The sequence below is a fragment of the Tachyglossus aculeatus genome, chromosome 4 (genome assembly GCF_015852505.1).
Source record: "Tachyglossus aculeatus isolate mTacAcu1 chromosome 4, mTacAcu1.pri, whole genome shotgun sequence".
Lineage (NCBI taxonomy): Eukaryota > Metazoa > Chordata > Mammalia > Monotremata > Tachyglossidae > Tachyglossus > Tachyglossus aculeatus.
This window is the reverse complement of record NC_052069.1, coordinates 34,162,557-34,180,071: the sequence shown is the minus strand read 5'-3', so window position 1 is coordinate 34,180,071 and position 17,515 is coordinate 34,162,557. Positions and strand designations below refer to the sequence as shown.

Below are 17,515 nucleotides of genomic sequence, written 5' to 3'. Positions count from 1 at the left end.
AAGCTAGTGTACAAAGACAAAGTCAAGCAAAAATGGATGGTGGAGAGAAAGGACCTTGAAGAGTCTCCAGTTGGTGATTGACAACTGGGCTAAAATGCCTTATTTATAATTTTTATGATTCTGCACTTACATGAAAATAATATGAAGGGAAACAATGCATTTCCAAAACTGTTCTCTCAGATGATGTGCTTTCATTACAGCTGTGGATCAATTCTCTATTCATAGTGGTCAACTTCTGGTTTTTCCTTTGGGAAACTATTTTCAATATACAGTTTGCCAGAATGATCATAATTGTAGTAGTGATAATTATAGACTGCAATGATAAAAATATTAAATGTGGATGAATAGCATAAATACACATACATACACATACGTACGTATGTAAAGGATAGGTTTATGTAGATACTAAATGTTGCTAGGACAAAGAAAACCACACCAAATGGAATTGATATGTTAAATATAAACTCATATTATATTTTACATTGTATTATACTTATGTATTTATATAAGTAATATATTTATATTGTATTATATTAAATGGTAACCACAAAATTAAATTATACTACATTTTTCACTATGAAAATTCAAATAAAAACATTTAAAAAGCTAACGTAGGTTAGGTATGTTCATTAAACAATGTAATGATTTTTCCTTAGTGATAATAATACCTAAATACTGGTTCTGTTATTGAGATACCCTGAAACTATTTTCTAAATGTTACTGAATCATAAAGAAGGCAACTGTGGGAAGCAAGTGTAATTTTGGTAATTTAACCAAACTGTTCTTTTTAAACATCCATCATATCATGATCGTTTCATGATATGTAATTATTCACATTACATCAGTAAAACACCCAAAGTTGTTCAAGAAAAGCTTTTATGGTATTACACCTAACTAAAAAACTTCCATAAAAGAAACAAAATGATAGTTATAAATATACAATATTATAAATGAATTAAGGCTTTGGAAACCTATTGATCCACATTTCTCACAACTATAAATCATAATGGGGGAGTTGAGGTTGATAAGATAGAAACGAATAAAGGGCTATAGAGTATATTTTAATTTTGATTTCAAGTATCAGCCCTCCTGTCTTGAAGTGAACGTACTGTCCCTGATTTTCCTAAAATCAAATTACAAATAGTACTGCAGAACAGAGACCCGTGAGCATGATAGCTATACTGATTACATGATGAACCCTCGGCAGACACTCGATCTTTAATTAATTTCACAACAACTTTTATTTATCTTTAAATTTCTCCAAGTTTATTGTGAAAAAGCTGCATAAATCCCAAACTCTTCAGTGAAGTCTAATCTGCACTGAGGTCATTGTCTGCAAAATGGTGTTGTAAAAGACTGAGTTTCCTTTAAGTGTTCGTTCACTAAATAGCGTTACACTTACTGAAAATGGTAGTTATTTTTCAAATTGTAGTGATTTTATACGATTAGCTGAATCGTTTACATTCTGAGATGCTCTGAGAAGAGCAGTATAAAATCTCAACATCAAAATGCAAAAAAAGGCCTCACAAAAATGGGTACTTGACCATTAATCGTGTGGTTTGTTTTCAGATAATTTAATGTAGTTGCTTTTTTTCTATAAAAGAAATGATCCACTTTAGAATCATCAGTACAGTGAAATACTTTTTATGTACTCCTGTCTTTGCTTGTGGTTCACTGGTTGAAAAATATACTCTGCAGCTATTTTTAAAATACCCTAATAAGTCGCAGGTGTAACTAATATCCCATTTGGCTCAAATGAACATTTTCTTTAAGTGACTTTCAAGTACAATACTCCACCGCACAAGCCAATCAATCAATCCATCAGTCCTACATATTTTTATTAATTAGACAGTTGCTATTAGGAGTATCAGAGTCTACTGACATATTCACCCCAAAAAAAGTATCTGATTAAATTTTGTGCTGTGAAAACAGTAAAAAAAAAAAAGAATAGTACCTTAAGCGAAATATTTTTCTCCAGCCAGGTTAAAATGACTTCCTAGCTCTGGGCTTATTTCTAACATAGTAAAATTGTTACAGCACATTTTTTCCTTCTTTGAAAAACAAAACTAAATACTGAACTCCAATAATATCTTTAGAATCACATCTTTGATCAAACCAAACCAAATGCAATCCAACTTGTTTCTTCTACATTATATGAACATTCTGATAAGAATGCAAAGTGCAGATGATACAATTTTATTTGTAAGCAGTGGCTTTCTCAATTTTAAAGAGCAGTTACATGACTATAACACATTTCTCTTCCCTTAGGGTTCTAAAAGAGTTTTTTGGCTTTTGTTTTTTTTTTTAAATATGGATTCCAAAAGAATGGATTTGGTAATAAGTACCTAAGCTCTTGTGGTTTATCCATGTTGAACTGTTAAATTGCAAAACATAATCTCATTTTCAAAGGTGGGTTTCACCCACAGTGGACAGCCTCACTACTTATTTTTTGAATAAAATTAATGATTGAATTAGTAAACCACTTACTTTGGGACAAGTACAGTGTGCTAAAGAGCTGGAGTAGATACATGTGATTGTTTCAAAAATAAGATTTTTTTTAACTAGGGTCTCTCTTGCCCTGCTGTTTCAGGTTTCAGACAAATCAAATTCAGTTGTATACAGTTTCTTTAAATGGCATTTCATGTTCAATACATTCATTCAGTCATATTTATTGAACACTTACTGGGTGCAAAGCACTGTACTAAGAGCTTGGAAGAGTACAATATAACAATAAACAGAATGTTCCTGGTTCAGTGTCCTACAATATCTATATTTACACCCACATTAAATGTTTTTCACAAGAGCAGGAACAGAAAGATACAGGTTTAAATCCGAATTGTCAGTTTACAGGCCAGATTTCCACCAAATAATTTTCTACTTAATACATAAATAATGACGAGTCTTTTTACACCTCCAAAACTGAGATGGTCATAGCAAAAGCTTAGCAGTACAATTGAGAAAAATTATCACTTTGTATCAACGATTACAAGATAGGATTAGTAATTATAATTATAGCATTATAGCATTAATTGCTATAACTGCCTTTAGAAGCAGTAGAACACGAAAAATGTCTGTTTTTTATTTTTAAATAACTACCATTTGAACTACAGCTTCAAAATTCAATACTGTATAGGCACCGTCGCACTACATACTAATATGTACACATATGGAATACATTGCTTGAAATACTTTTATACTTAACTACTGTTGTATTCTGAGTGTTTTGGTCCAAAATTTTAACATTTTAACAGCAAGAGATACAAATAACTTCTTTTGAAAATAATATATATATTCACATCTTACTGTATGAAAATTTTACAGCTTCTTTTCTTAAATATTATTTCTTGCAACTGTCAAATTTTCCTGCAAATAATAATCTTAAATTTATATCCGTAACCCTTTCTGTAAGACAGGTGTGAAAATACCTACAAATGGCAATTTTAATGTACTAAAAATTGTGTCTTCACCTATCATGTTATGTGCTGCTCTGCTGAGAAAATAAAATTGGTCTGCTGAAATGTGCAGGGCCTATATTATGTTACAAGTATATGGTCATGATTTTGAAATGTAGCAATCTTTCATGATAAAATCAAGATGTAACTATGATATAAAAAAGCAAAACCTGAAACCACTAATAAATTGTTGTTACATCCTTCCTTACACCATAAATGTTTCCTATATAAGACTACACATTTTCATAACAAAATTAAATCATAAAAATAATATTTATTCAGATAATGTTTCTACAAGATGGCTGATACTCCAATATTTTTAAAAAGCCCAATATCCTACCTTCAAAATTGTGAAGAAGCAAAGTTCTCCTTTGCTTTTCTAGTTGAAAATCTGGCCTTGTCCTAACAGAAGTTGTACACACTTTGTGATAGTTACTGTGCTGCACTGGACAGAATTACCAAGTAAGTCTTTCCTTATAAAGTGGGGAGGAACAGAAGGTGCTAAATAGAGAGAAGGAAGTGGGAAAGGGGGAATAAGGTAAAGAAAAGGAGGGGGCTTGATCGTGTAATTGCTTCCACTATATCTTCCAATAGCGATCAGTCCATGAGGTTATTTGTATTATCATTTACTAATACAGAAATATTTTCACAAGAAAAATACAAGTCACTTTACAATCCTAGTACCTACCAAGATATCTATCAAAAAACCAACATTAATACTTTTTTTTGTAAATCTTACCACCACACTACTATTGGAGTGTAATTGCTGTGCCTAATATTCTTACTGCTATGAAAATGCTTCGCATAAACGTAGCACTGAGTTGTTAAGATAATACATGATCATGCTGTGAAAGGGTAATACCTATACAATAGTCCTATCCAATACCATAAATCTCTTTATTGGACAACAACCTATTACAGGAGATCTACTTAACTGTTTCCCTACTTAGAGGGCCATTTGGTGTTACAATAACAAGCTGACTTTTCACATTAGTAAGGATTAGACAGTATAAATAATATATCGGAACTGAGTTGGTGCTCTGTTTGACACAGGAAAATCTTTCTAGATTTCTAAGAGTTTGAAGAATTAAAAGAATGAATCTCCCACTAGACAGGTCTTTCTATTCTTCGGACAATGTGATTACCTATGCTTCTAAAAGATATCAAAGTATTATAACTTGAACAATCTTAAACGAAAAACCCTGACATCAGTTTTCAAGATAAGTATTTAACTGAAATGCCACATCCAAAATCTTCTTGCTCAGCCATAAATTTTAACTTATATACCATCATATATATGAAATACTTAATTCATCCTAGAGTTTAGCTTTCTTGAAGGATTGTCATGACTGTTGTATAAGCGATTTCTACATCTCGAAACCTAGGAAATTGTGAGGTTCTGATTCCAAGATACTGAACTCAGAAATGTTAGATGGTAAACTGTGTACAATTTATTTGAAGTTATATGATACAATATTTACAAATCAAGTTTTAATCCAATATTGTTTTCATTTTCTTCATGTCAGCAATTTTCTAAAACGTTTAACGCTACTCTCAACTGATTTCTTGTTTAAGTGTCACTGCACTAATCTGTCTATTATCACTAGTAAACTCATTAATCCACCATGATCCTTTTTAATGTTTTTACAAAGAGTTAACCTTGAGGCTGCGGCCAGTCTAATTATAATCTATTCATTAAATGAAGAATTTATGCTGCTTTTTTTATATTTAGCAGCCTGTTTGTAGAATATTCTAGAGCAACTGAATTTTTAAAACTGAGTTCATTTTTAATTTGGTATTTGATTATCTGTTTTAAAATACTAAAGTTAAGTTCTTTGCAATAAAATTCCTGAAGCCCCTATAGAAAATGAAGTAAAATTGTATTTTGAAAAAAGATATAAACTTTCAGTACCTTGGATATTTTATTTCATATGCAAGCTCCCTCTGCAGGTAATAAGAAGGGTTCGCAAAAAAATATGTGTAAAATGTAGGTAGCAGCTAGAATAAAAAGCCAAACAATTGGTCACCATTTTAAGACAGTGTCATTCTCTAGCATCACCTGCTTCTAACAATTACCTAACACAAACGAAACTGCCAGTAAAGACTCCTTTAAAAGCTGCATAAGAATCTTTTCTTCCAGCAGAGTAAAGTATGCAGCTTCAGCCTTCACATACCAATAAACTCTGAACTTCTGTTTCAATCACCTAAAAACTGCTCACATATTGTGGATCTTCAGGGGAAAGAAAACACTGCTTTGCTTACACAGCATCAGACTGAAATGACAGACCACCCAAAACAAGGCAACATTTCCAATTTATCTCATTCATCTCCCTAATTCAAAATAAACAAACAAGGACAGCATCAGTGGTTCTGTTTGGAGTCAGAGATAAAAGATTTGATAACACTCAGTGCTACATTTTCTTCATATTTTGAACTAGGAAAGTCAAAACAATCATTCTACTTCAAAAAAATCCAACTTTAAATCTGTAGAAACCTGTATTTTTTTGAAAGAAAAAGAAAAAAATCATCCAAATTTTCATTCAGGCTGAAATGGGCTCTTTTCCCTTTCTTCTTCTATCCTGGCTTTTCTCCACCTTTTTTTTTTAGCTGATGCAAAAAAAAAATACCATTATTTTTAGCTCATATCTTCTCAAGAGGAAGTTTCAAAGTATTAAACTAAGAACCTCTTCAACGTATTTCCTGCCCATAGGGTTTCCCATCTCCATCCAGAAATTAAGGCAAGGTTATTTCAAGGATTTAGTACCTCCTTCACGATTATCCAAATATGCCATATCGTGGCTCTCGTTGGAAAACACTGGTTTTTATGAAGGAAACCAAAACTGATCAACTACCGCAAATTTTATTTTAAGGATTTTATTTCAAGGAGCTGCAAGGACGAATACCACAACTGTATAAACTTATTTAAATAAAACAAACTAGAGGAAAGACACATCCCACAAGCCTCCCACTTTCAATGGATTCTTCTCAAATCTCAAGAGGAAAAAGAATAACTTCCCCCCATGTTTAAATTACATACCTGGATTAAAGAGGGGTATTGCTTTCAAAATAATCTCATTCCAGGCATATAGGCTAGAGAGAACTAGCTCTCTGAAACAGCTGCCCTTAATGAGACCGTTATATTCGTCGGCACCATGACTGACATCCATAGAGCGATCAACATTCCATAAGTAAGCGACCAGTGGGTATGCAATATTATTGGGTTGCTTAGAGAAGAAGCAAAGAGAAGCCAAACAGTTAAAAGCAGCAATAGTGGAACCTTTTAGGATGGCACAGGAATAAGGTGGGGAAAAGGCAATGCTGAATTTTAATCCTTTCTGCTAATTTTAATTCTTTATATTATGTTTCTTTCTCTTTCACCAGTTCAACGTCGATACCATCTTATAACAATCAGAGTGATACTAAAGTGTATAAAAATGAAAGCCGGGAGATAGAACTTAAATTAGGATTTACCAAAATGCATGTCTGCAGCCCCGGAAGCTGACAGCTTATTCAGGGGAATCAACAGGACTAAGGACACCACAATGTGAGTGGTAGGAAATAAGGCTAGAAAAGGGGGTCACTAAAGAAGTAGAGCAGAGAATTAGGAGTATGGTTTATTATCAGGAGGTAAGGAAAAGGGCAATCACTACAGATACTGCAGCACTGACTCTGGGGAAGAAGCATTTACATGTATAAAATGAAACGTGTATTAAGTCAGATACCAAAGGGCCCCTCTGTAGGGTAACTGACAATTACCGACTAAAAGGACTTGCTTTACCCACAATACCATAATTAAATATCCATATACTTGGGAATTATTTTATTCGTTCACAAGAAACGGCTGCATCCGTTTTTGAATATGGAGGTAATAGGGTTTCCTTTTAAGCAATTCAAACAGAAAGAGTTTGCGTCCAAAAATTACCAGTAATGAAAATGATTATCACCTATTCACATCCTATAATGGAAACTGAAGTCAAATGCTTCCCAGGTAAATGGGACCCAACATCAGCTGAAATCAAGAATAACTGCTAAACTCATTCAAAATTCATTTTAAGGAACTTGTCTTTATTTGGGGTATTTTTAAATTTTGCTAAAATTCTAAAATTCCAAAGGTGTATTTTTATGGAGTAGGACACTCCATGCCTACCATCTCTCACCATAACAAAGCAAATATTAGAAACTAAAACAAGGTCATCAACCCTTCTCCAGCTGCCAGGAACAAATTTTGACAGTAATGGGTGTTAGATTATTCTGTCATCCAGAATTCAGAGTAATAATCAGCTGGAGGTGTTGAATGATATGAAAATACCAGCAGACAAAAGACACAAAGTGTATATATATATATACACACACACATATACATGGGTCTAACATACAAAGTATTTATATATATATATATATATATATATATAAACATATATATAAATGGGCCTAACATAAAACCAGGGGCAAGAATTGAATATTTAAGAAAAAAATGAAGTAGAATATTAGTTGACTAAAAGTTATTTTCAAATCAATAAAGTTGCCTTTGTGAATGTAACTTGCTAAAAGAGAAGTACAAGATTTTCACAAAGATCTCATTTTTATTCAGAATCATCTGTTAGAGTTCAATTGAGAAATTAATTGATTTTGCTGAATATTCACTAAATAACTAAATATGATGGAATGTCATTCTGGATTTCTTTGCTATGAATCAGAAAATGAAGTCATTCAGTGATTTTAGCACCAAAATACTAAAATTAACTTTTTTTCCAGCCTTTTCCATCTTTTCCCTCTTAGTATGAGAATCACTCATATGGCTCACTGTCATAATTAACTAAAAAAAAAAAATTCAGGTATACTGGCTATCGGTTCATATCTCTCCATTACACAAAAAAATTAGATATTAAAAGTAAACATAGGGGTGATCATTCTTTAACATAGAACTCTTTTCGTTGCCCTCTAAACCATTACGTGAGCAAAAGATTTGCATAACTACCCCTGTTCTTTCAATTCTTACAGCACATTGATTAAACCATCGTTTCAGAGTTGTTTAAATGCCTTGAAATAGAAGTAACCTTGGATTCAATCATGTGTTTTCGGGAATCTAAATGGATGCCTCAGTTCAAGGAACACGTATCTAAAAGATGCACTTTGTTTTTCTGAATATAGTACTTACCTACAAAGATGCTCAAAAAGGTTTTTCAGTTTGAATGGCTTTCTTTAAAGGAAACTAATTTCAACACTAAAATACATAGATTGTGCCTAAATTCCTTTGTGTGAATTTTAATGTTCATAATGTACTCCTCCCAGATTGGAAAAATCAATGACAAGACCAACAGGGGCCCATTTTCCTCAGCACACGTTCTCTTGTCAGGCCATGATTAATGCTGTGTTCTGTAGAGGGAGACATTACATCCGGGCTAAAACAGACCTAAATTTTACCCTAAGGCAGAAATCTGATTTAAACATCTCTATTTAAAGTGACATTTGTCCTTCCTTTTCAACCAGTTTTCCCAGAAATTCCAGCAAATTGACTTTGTGACCTATAAACAGCCCTGTGGTTCGTGTTTGATGTGTGCCTGTTCTTCTTGCCTTCAAATAAGTCTTGAACCAAGATGCTAATAAAACAGGTGTTCAGCTATCTGCAAGGATGAATTCAGCACCAACTTAACAGTGCAAGAATTCAAGCTTTAGAATGCAGTATAAAGGCCAAAGATAATGTTAATATCAATATTAAAACCCTTGAAAGACTGTTTCACATAATGAAAAATGACTACCGCCTTGTTATTTGGTGGCAGTAGATGAAATTCCTTTATTCTGTTTAAAGTCAGTTCCTGCCAGGGCTACTGTGGAATGTAATTACATTTTATCTTTCACCTCTCAGTCTGAAATATCTGCTAAAGTATTTACATTTTTAGTTACAAGTGCCACCATACATCTGGAGTAAACTGAAATATTAAGCGAGGGGTATTATTTGACCTTACTTTCTCAATTTGCATATAACTTGATTTACCTGCAACTCCTTTAATAAGCATAAAAACTAACGGCAAAAAATTACCTCATAATAAGAACTGACTAAAAGACTCATATGCATGAAAAAGTCACAAATATTCTTCCTACTATACATGAAGCATGGTAACTTTTGATATTATCGAGCAATTTAGTCACTGTTGGCAAGTTCCTACTAACCAAGATAATCTCATTTCTGTTGCTTTTCAGCGTAAATTGATTTTTTTTTCCTCTTAGCTGTTCTGGTAATTGAACAAATTTATACAACTGTGATGGGATTTTACTTACCAGCACACAACACATAAAATCTTCTACAAAGACAAAGTATATTACTTCATAAAACTGCATTTTTGTTGTAATTAAACAAATTTTATTTAAGCTCACTTTGTGCCTCAAAAGCAATCAATAGAATTTTGCTGTAGGCTGCACTTTACCTGCAGGTGTAAAGCATTGCACTTGCTTCAGTCAGCCTGCAATGCTCTTGATTATTACACCTTTCTTTAAATACATACATACATATATTTAGAAACACCAGGATTTTCTAGGTTTTCTATAGACAAAACGGCAGATGCAAATCAGAGCAGAGGGAAGTTTCCAAATTTTACACTTTTGATGCTCTCCAATTCTTAATTTACAACGAGTCAGTCATTACCAGGATTGCGGAGAAATTAAAATTCTAATCAAGATGATCTTTCCAAAGATCAATTAATCCTCTTAAAATATCGGTCTTTAGCTAGTGATGATAATATTTAGTAAGCAAAGGCATTTTGTACTGTATCTCAAACATTATGCTCTGCGATAATTAAAACTATTGGAATATGTCTGTTCCATTGTAAAGCTTAAAAAAAAAACCCCAACAGGGATAACAGTTCAGTCATTTCTTATGTAAATCAAGAGTTCAACCAAAAAAGATGAGGTTGTTTGAGATTCCCCATGTTCTCTTTCAACAATTATGTAAATATCACTATCCAGACCAAACTTACCTATACCTCTATCGTTTCATACATAGATTTTTTTAAAGCTAAAAATAGTTTTTATGATCTTTGAGAGTAACTTAGAGAGGCATTTACCAAGAAAATAAACTACAAAACAGACTCAAATGTATTTTTCTGATATTATCAAACCTAATTACCTCAAACTGGCAGGTGCAATTGTTTTAATCTATGATTCTGTGATGCCTAGAAAACTATTTTGAAACAGAAGAGAGAAAAGAATTTGGGTGTGGCTTCAAATAACCATTAGTGCTGTTTGAAAGACAATTTAGCCAACCTGTGATTCCATTTGATTGCTTTTTTTTTTAAATTCCATCACAACGATACTCAGAAAATTATGCTTTTGTGTTTAGCTTACATGAATAATACAAATTTCACAAATTAGCCGATCTACAATTTAAAGCTTTATTTTTCCACCTGTACTAACAATGCTAAGATCGTAAAGTCTTTGGTGCTCTTCCCCAGTGAAAATTCAATGATTCTGGAAATTTTTGTATCCTTTTTGGCCAGCCACCTTTTATATTATATTTTTGCAGTTTATTCCTTTTAACTACTGGGTTAATTCTTAGCTCTCAGGAAATTGGTTTGCATAAAAGCAACAGAAATTAGTTTCTAAATGTCCATTCTGAGCTTTCTTCATCATACAATCCTGTTCCAGTAAGGACTACTAACAAACACAGCCTTCAGATAAAGTTTTAGATGTTATCTCCCCAAATAGTGGTATTTCAACTGTCAATTCAAATCCTCATTCTAAAATTCTGTTTTATATATGTGTGTGTGTGTGCGTGCATATATAGGCACATACACACACACATATGCATGTATTCATTTATCAGCAGCATTGTTGTAATTAAGTTCTTTGTTTAAAATTAAAATACTCTTGTCTCTTTTTTAGCCCGAGTGCTATGTCAGAAGAAAAATCCCATGTTTTCAGTTTATCTGATATTCAAAATTACACCTGTCAAATAATTATGCTGTTAATATATTTTTTAAAAATCACCAACCTTAATAAGTTTTTTAATACCTGCATAAGATATGGAAAATTCAATAAAATACGAGTTTACTATTTTAGTCTTCCCCCTTCCTTCTTTCCGCCAAGACTACCATCAACATTCCTGACTTGAGACCCTATAAACAAGACACTTACAAATAAAACTTGAAGACTCTAAAGTGATCAAATAAGATCTCAAACTACTAAGCAAACTTTGGATTTTAGAGCTCTCCTCTTGCTCATTTTAAGGAAGGAAACACCCAGAAGCTTGGTGTTAATGTCTCTGCTGATTGTGAAAATTGCAGCAATAAAAACTCCAACTGCTCCCCTTAAAATTAAGACATCCAGGGCTCTCTATATATGAGAACTATATCTTTATACTAGTTTTTATAACAATTGGAAGTTTTGTTGTCTGCTTCGATGTCAGTCCATTAAGCAGGGGGAGTCATAAATCAGGGAGAAAAAACTATGCTTACTGGCAATTCTGGAATCAAAATCTAAAGTAATTAGTTTGTTCTACCCCACATGATTCAATATCCAGATTTCCCCAACTACTACCTCCCAGAGCTATCTGTATTTCTAAATTCGTTTTCTGTTGCCAACACATAGTAACCCACAGTGATTGAAAATGGCAGCTGAAGTGCTTCTGCAGCACATTAATTTTTCTCTAAGTGGTCCAATTTTGTCATCTGAATGTTGAAAATCTTCTTTCCGCTGTATTTTACACCTTCAGAGATTTGTCGAATTCAAGATCACCATCAAATAAACTGAAGAGCAGCATTTTCAAGACAATTTTTAGATTATCCCTAATAGCTCTAAAGGCTAATGCACTTTCTTGAGAGCACCCTGCATTCAAAGCAGACTAGTTAACAGCAACTTAAGTGTGATAATGGCAATTATATCAATGCGTTCCCTTGGTTCAGGCAAAAGGATTGTCTTAGGCAATCAGGATCAAGATCAGGATCAGGTAAATACACTCCTGAAAATTTATCTCAGAGAAACTGTGCACGATGGTACACAATTTGAAGACTACTAAAAAGTAAGCGTACCTCTGTAAAAAAAAATCACCCCTTAAAACTGACAGAAGATTAAATTATGCTATTAAATATAATTTTCTTGCAGAATTTCATACCATACAACTTAGTTTCTTTATTAAATTAACAAACAGGGAATTCTTTCCAACGAGACTGAAGAATCTCTTTTACAATGAAGGCATATCAATTTCATGTTCAGATTCAACCAACCATCAAAGGAAAGACTACAGTGTTTAAAGGAACTTACAAATCACCACAGCTCTACAGTGTTGTTGTTGTTTTCAATTAGAAGAATAGATAACACTATACAACCTAAAAATTAGGGGAAAAAAAGTTAAGTTCACGTTTAGCCAGGGATGGAAAGTACAAAGAATGCTAACCCTCTCAACCATCTGCTCTTTAAGAAACAGACCCAGATAACTTAAGGGTAACTACTTTTGTTCTGAGGTGGGGTGGGGGGTTGATTTATTAGTAGGGATTTTAAAAAAATGATTGAAGATTGAGTCAATCCCTTGGCATAAGCAAAAGTACTCTAGAAGGCAAAAAAGTACAACGATAACATAAATACACTAACTTCAGACTGAATGATGGATTATTTACTGCAAGATGTCTGACATACTAGTCCTTGACACGGTTTTTTCTTTTGGCAGAATATTTAATCGAGTGCTGACACTATACCTTAAATGAAATTCTTGAAGCTACATTATCCACGAGTACATAATGTCAGTTTACACTAAGATATTATTTTCCATATCTATGCTTAAAAAAAGATGCTAGTGAAAAGGTAATGAGGGTTTTAAACATTTTCCAAACCTATCATTATTCTAACCTATGTGAAAAAAAATGGAGTTTCTCAGGCCCTCTAAAAAAAATCTTTCTCATTCAGATGCCTAAAAACAAAAAAGTAGGCCATATTTAAAGTATAAGCCCAGTAGAAAAAGGTATTTTAAATCCCTCCTCTAGCATACAAGAGACTCCCGAAACCATTCACAAACGACTATCATAAAAGGTCACACTCTTCTCTAGAACGAACCATTAATCAATAGAAAATAATTGTCTGGTCATTTGCCCGGATTCGGCAGCAAACAGACAATGTTTTTCACTCACATAATTACAAAATAGTAAAAGTTCAGAAACATTGCCTGAATCCACCTCCCCATTTTTCCCCTTTACAATTCACACTGCCCTCTGGGCCTCCGCTTGGAAGCAAATGGAAGACAGGCTGAAGTTTTCTCAATCGAACCGAAGCTAAGAAACCTTTGATATGCTAATAGCCTCCTCCGAATGGTAAGAATTCACACTTGCATTAATTCAAACAATTTGTGCAGAATGATGTGAAATGGCACCTCTTTTAGTGGCGGGCAACAAAGGGAGGGCATCAGAATGTCTGAAGAAACTAAACAACGGAACATTTGTTCTGCAGGATTCTCTCCATCATGCATAAAATTATTTGCAGGCGGGGGAGGGGAAGAGATCACGCACCTCCTAAAAACCTTTGCACCCGCACCTGAACGCGCAAAAAGCTCTTTCTAAAACGGCATGATCCCACGAACACTAGATTATCTGTGAGCTAAAAGTTTCTTCTCGACTCACCTAAACTCTAAGTATCACCCAGAGTTCAAACCCGGTTTCAACTACCTACAATCTAAATGCATTCTTCTCCAAGTCCGCCCATTTCCTTCTGAAGTCCCTGGTCCTCCCAGTTTCATTGGTTGTCGGCGTGAAACTTGATTTTTGTAAAATAAATCCGCAACAGGTAATTATTTACCCAACGGATGTGACTTTTCTTCATTGTGCAACTTGAGTTCAGCGAAGAGCAGACTCAGTGGGGCCTGCTCCAGACACAAACACTGACAGACAAATGAATGAACCAACCACGTCCAGATTACACCCTGAGAGGAGGAGGAGGAGGAGGAGGAAGAGGAGGAGGCCGGTGGAAAAGGGAGTTAGACGCTGTGTAGATTGCAAAGAATGCTGGAGAAAGCCAAGGAAAGGGAAAAAGGGGGCTGCTTTGGGTGCCTGGCTTTTGTAACGGGAACCATATGGTCGTGGCTGCTTCTCCCCTTTCCAGAATCCTTGGAGCAACTAAACCGGCGCGATCCCTTTCGGGGAAAAGGGGGGAAGCAGCCCCTCGACCGACTTTTCCTTCATCCCAATCTATGGAATTCGAACGGTTTGCGTCGGAGAGGCCGGGAGGGGCTGGGGAAGAGAAAGGGGCCGCCTCCCAAGTGTGTCCCATTAGGGGGCTGGTTCTGGGTTCAGGTTCTCCACCATGGAGGGGCTCCTCCGCTGCCCCTTAGGAGGTCAGGCAGGAGGTCCCCGGAGCTTTGGGGACACACTCCCTCCTTCCCCCCATCCTCGGCCCCTAAGTCCGCAGGACTTTAGACTGTGAGCCCACTGTTGGGTAGGGACTGTATATGCTGCCAACTTGTTCTTCCCAAGCGCTTAGTACAGTGCTCTGCACACAGTAAGCGCTCAATAAATACGATTATTGATTGATTGATTGAGTGGCGGGGAACAAACTTTGGAAGTGTCCAGAGCGTCTCGCCCCGTCCTCCACCCCAGCAGCCCCACGTCCACTCGAGGGTCCCGGTGCCCAGCCCTGGGAGGGCAGGCGGGCGTGCCAACAGTCGCACCCTCGAAAGGAAGCCGAGTGGCCGCGGGGAGAAGGGGTCTGTTCCACTTTGCCATCCATCTTGTACTTCCCAAGCGCTTAGTACAGTGCTCTGCACACAGTAAGCGCTCAATAAACACGATTGATTGATTGATCCATCTATCCAACCATGGCAGCCAACCAGAGGGCACTCCTGCAGGCCCATCGGGGCCCCCAGCCTCTCTGCGTCTCTCTCGCTCGGAGACATTCCCTCCCATTCATTCATTCAATCGTATTTATTGAGCAATTACTGTGTGCAGAGCACTGTACTAAGCGCTTGAGAAGTACAAGTTGGCAACATATAGAGACGGCCCTACCCAACATAGGGCTCACAGTCTGGAAGCAGCGTGGCTCAGTGGAAAGAGCCCGGGCTTGGGGTCAGAGGTCATCGGTTCCAAACCTAGCTCCGCCACTTGTCAGCTGTGTGACTTTGGACAAGTCACTTCACTTCTCTGTGCCTCATCTGTAAAATGGGGATGAAGACTGTGAGCCCCCCCCCCCCCCCGAAGGACAAGCTGATCACCTTGTAAACTCCCCAGCGCTTAGAACAGTGCTTTGCACATAGTAAGCGCTTAATAAATGCCATTATTATTATTAGAAGGGGGAGTCAGACAACAAAACATTAAGGAAATAAAATAAATAGAACGGTAAATATGTACAAGTAAAATAAATAGAGTAATATATCTGTACAAACATATCCCAACCAGCCCGGGCAGAAAGACACCCAGAGAAGCAGGGAGCGCTTTAGACCTCTCCCTTCTGTCGCCGTCCCCCCCAGCACTCAGTCGATTCATCATCATCATCAACAATCGTATTTATTGAGCGCTTACTATGTGCAGAGCACTGTACTAAGCGCTTGGGAAGTACAAATTGGCAACATATAGAGGCAGTCCCTACCCAACAGTGGATTCACTCAATCATATGTAGTGAGCGCTTCCTGTGTCCTGTGTGCAGAGCCCTGTACTAGGCGCTTGGCGAGTGGGATACGCAGTCCTGCTGCTTCGAATTCCTGGCACCCAGGCGACCGGCTCGGTCCACATCTGGCGGCCTTTTCCCATCCCTTCTCCCAAAGAAATTCCTTATTCCTTCGCTTGGCCCTCGTGGGCCCCTCTCTGGCCCCCACCCCGACCCCGGGGGCCGCGGCTACCTGCCTTTCGGGGCTCTCAGAGGCGCATCTCCCCTTCCCCTACTATTTGGCCGCCCTGCTGGCTCCAAGAGCCTTTCTCCCACCTCCTCTTCCTCGGCAGACCCTCTCCTTCCTTCCCTCCCTCCCTCCTCCTTTGGAAGAAGGGCCCCGGCTTCGGCGCACTCCGATCGACTTGGAAAAAGGGGGACTCGAGGCGGGATTCTTGGGGAAGGGGGAGAGGGAGTGATCGGACTGATCTCTACAGGGACGGGGGGAGTGATCAGATTGCTCTCTACAGGGATGGGGGGAGTGACAGCGCTTAGAACAGTGCTTTGCAATCAATCGATCAATCAATCGTATTTATTGAGCGCTTACTATGTGCAGAGCACTGTACTAAGCGCTTGGGAAGTACAAATTGGCTACACATAGAGACGGTCCCTACCCAACAGTGGGCTCACAGTCTAAAGGGGGGAGGCAGAGAACAGAACCAAACATACCAACAAAATAAAATAAATAGGATAGAAATGTACAAGTAAAATAAATAAATAAATAAATAAATAAATAAATAAATAAATAGAGTAATAAATATGTACAACCATATATACATCTATACAGGTGGTGTGGGGAAATTTGCACATAGTAAGCGCTTAATAAATGCCATTATTATTATCATCATCAGTTTGATCTTTACAGGGGCGGGGGGGGGAGTGATCAGATTGATCTCTACAGGGACGGGGGGAGTGATCAGATTGATCTCTACAGGGACGGGGGGGAGTGATCAGATTGATCTTTACAGGGACGGGGGGAGTGATCAGATTGATCTCTACAGGGACGGGGGGGGAGTGATCAGGTTGATCTCTACAGGGACGGGGGGAGTGATCAGATTGATCTCTACAGGGACGGGGGGAGTGATCAGTTTGATCCCTACAGGGACGGGGGGGAGTGATCAGATTGATCCCTACAGGGACGGGGGGGAGTGATCAGATTGATCTCTACAGGGATGGGGGGATGATCAGATTGATCTCTACAGGGACGGGGGGAGTGATCAGTTTGATCTTTACAGGTGGGGGGAGTGATCAGTTTGATCTTTACGGGGGGGAGTGATCAGTTTGATCTCTACAGGACCGGGGGAGTGACCATATTGATCCACAGGGGCGAGGGGGGGAGTGATCAGTTTGATCTCTACAGGGACCATATTGATCTACAGGGGCGAGGGGGGGAGTGATCAGTTTGAGCTCTACAGGGACCATATTGATCTACAGGGGCGAGGGGGGGG

General features: G+C 37.1%; 1 protein-coding gene across 9 annotated transcripts in view; it reads right to left on the bottom strand.

The window, feature by feature from the left end:
* The window catches only part of ADGRL2 (adhesion G protein-coupled receptor L2), a 240,018-nt gene that overhangs the window by 221,312 nt on the left and 1,191 nt on the right, over window positions 1-17,515 (bottom strand). The window lies entirely within an intron of this gene.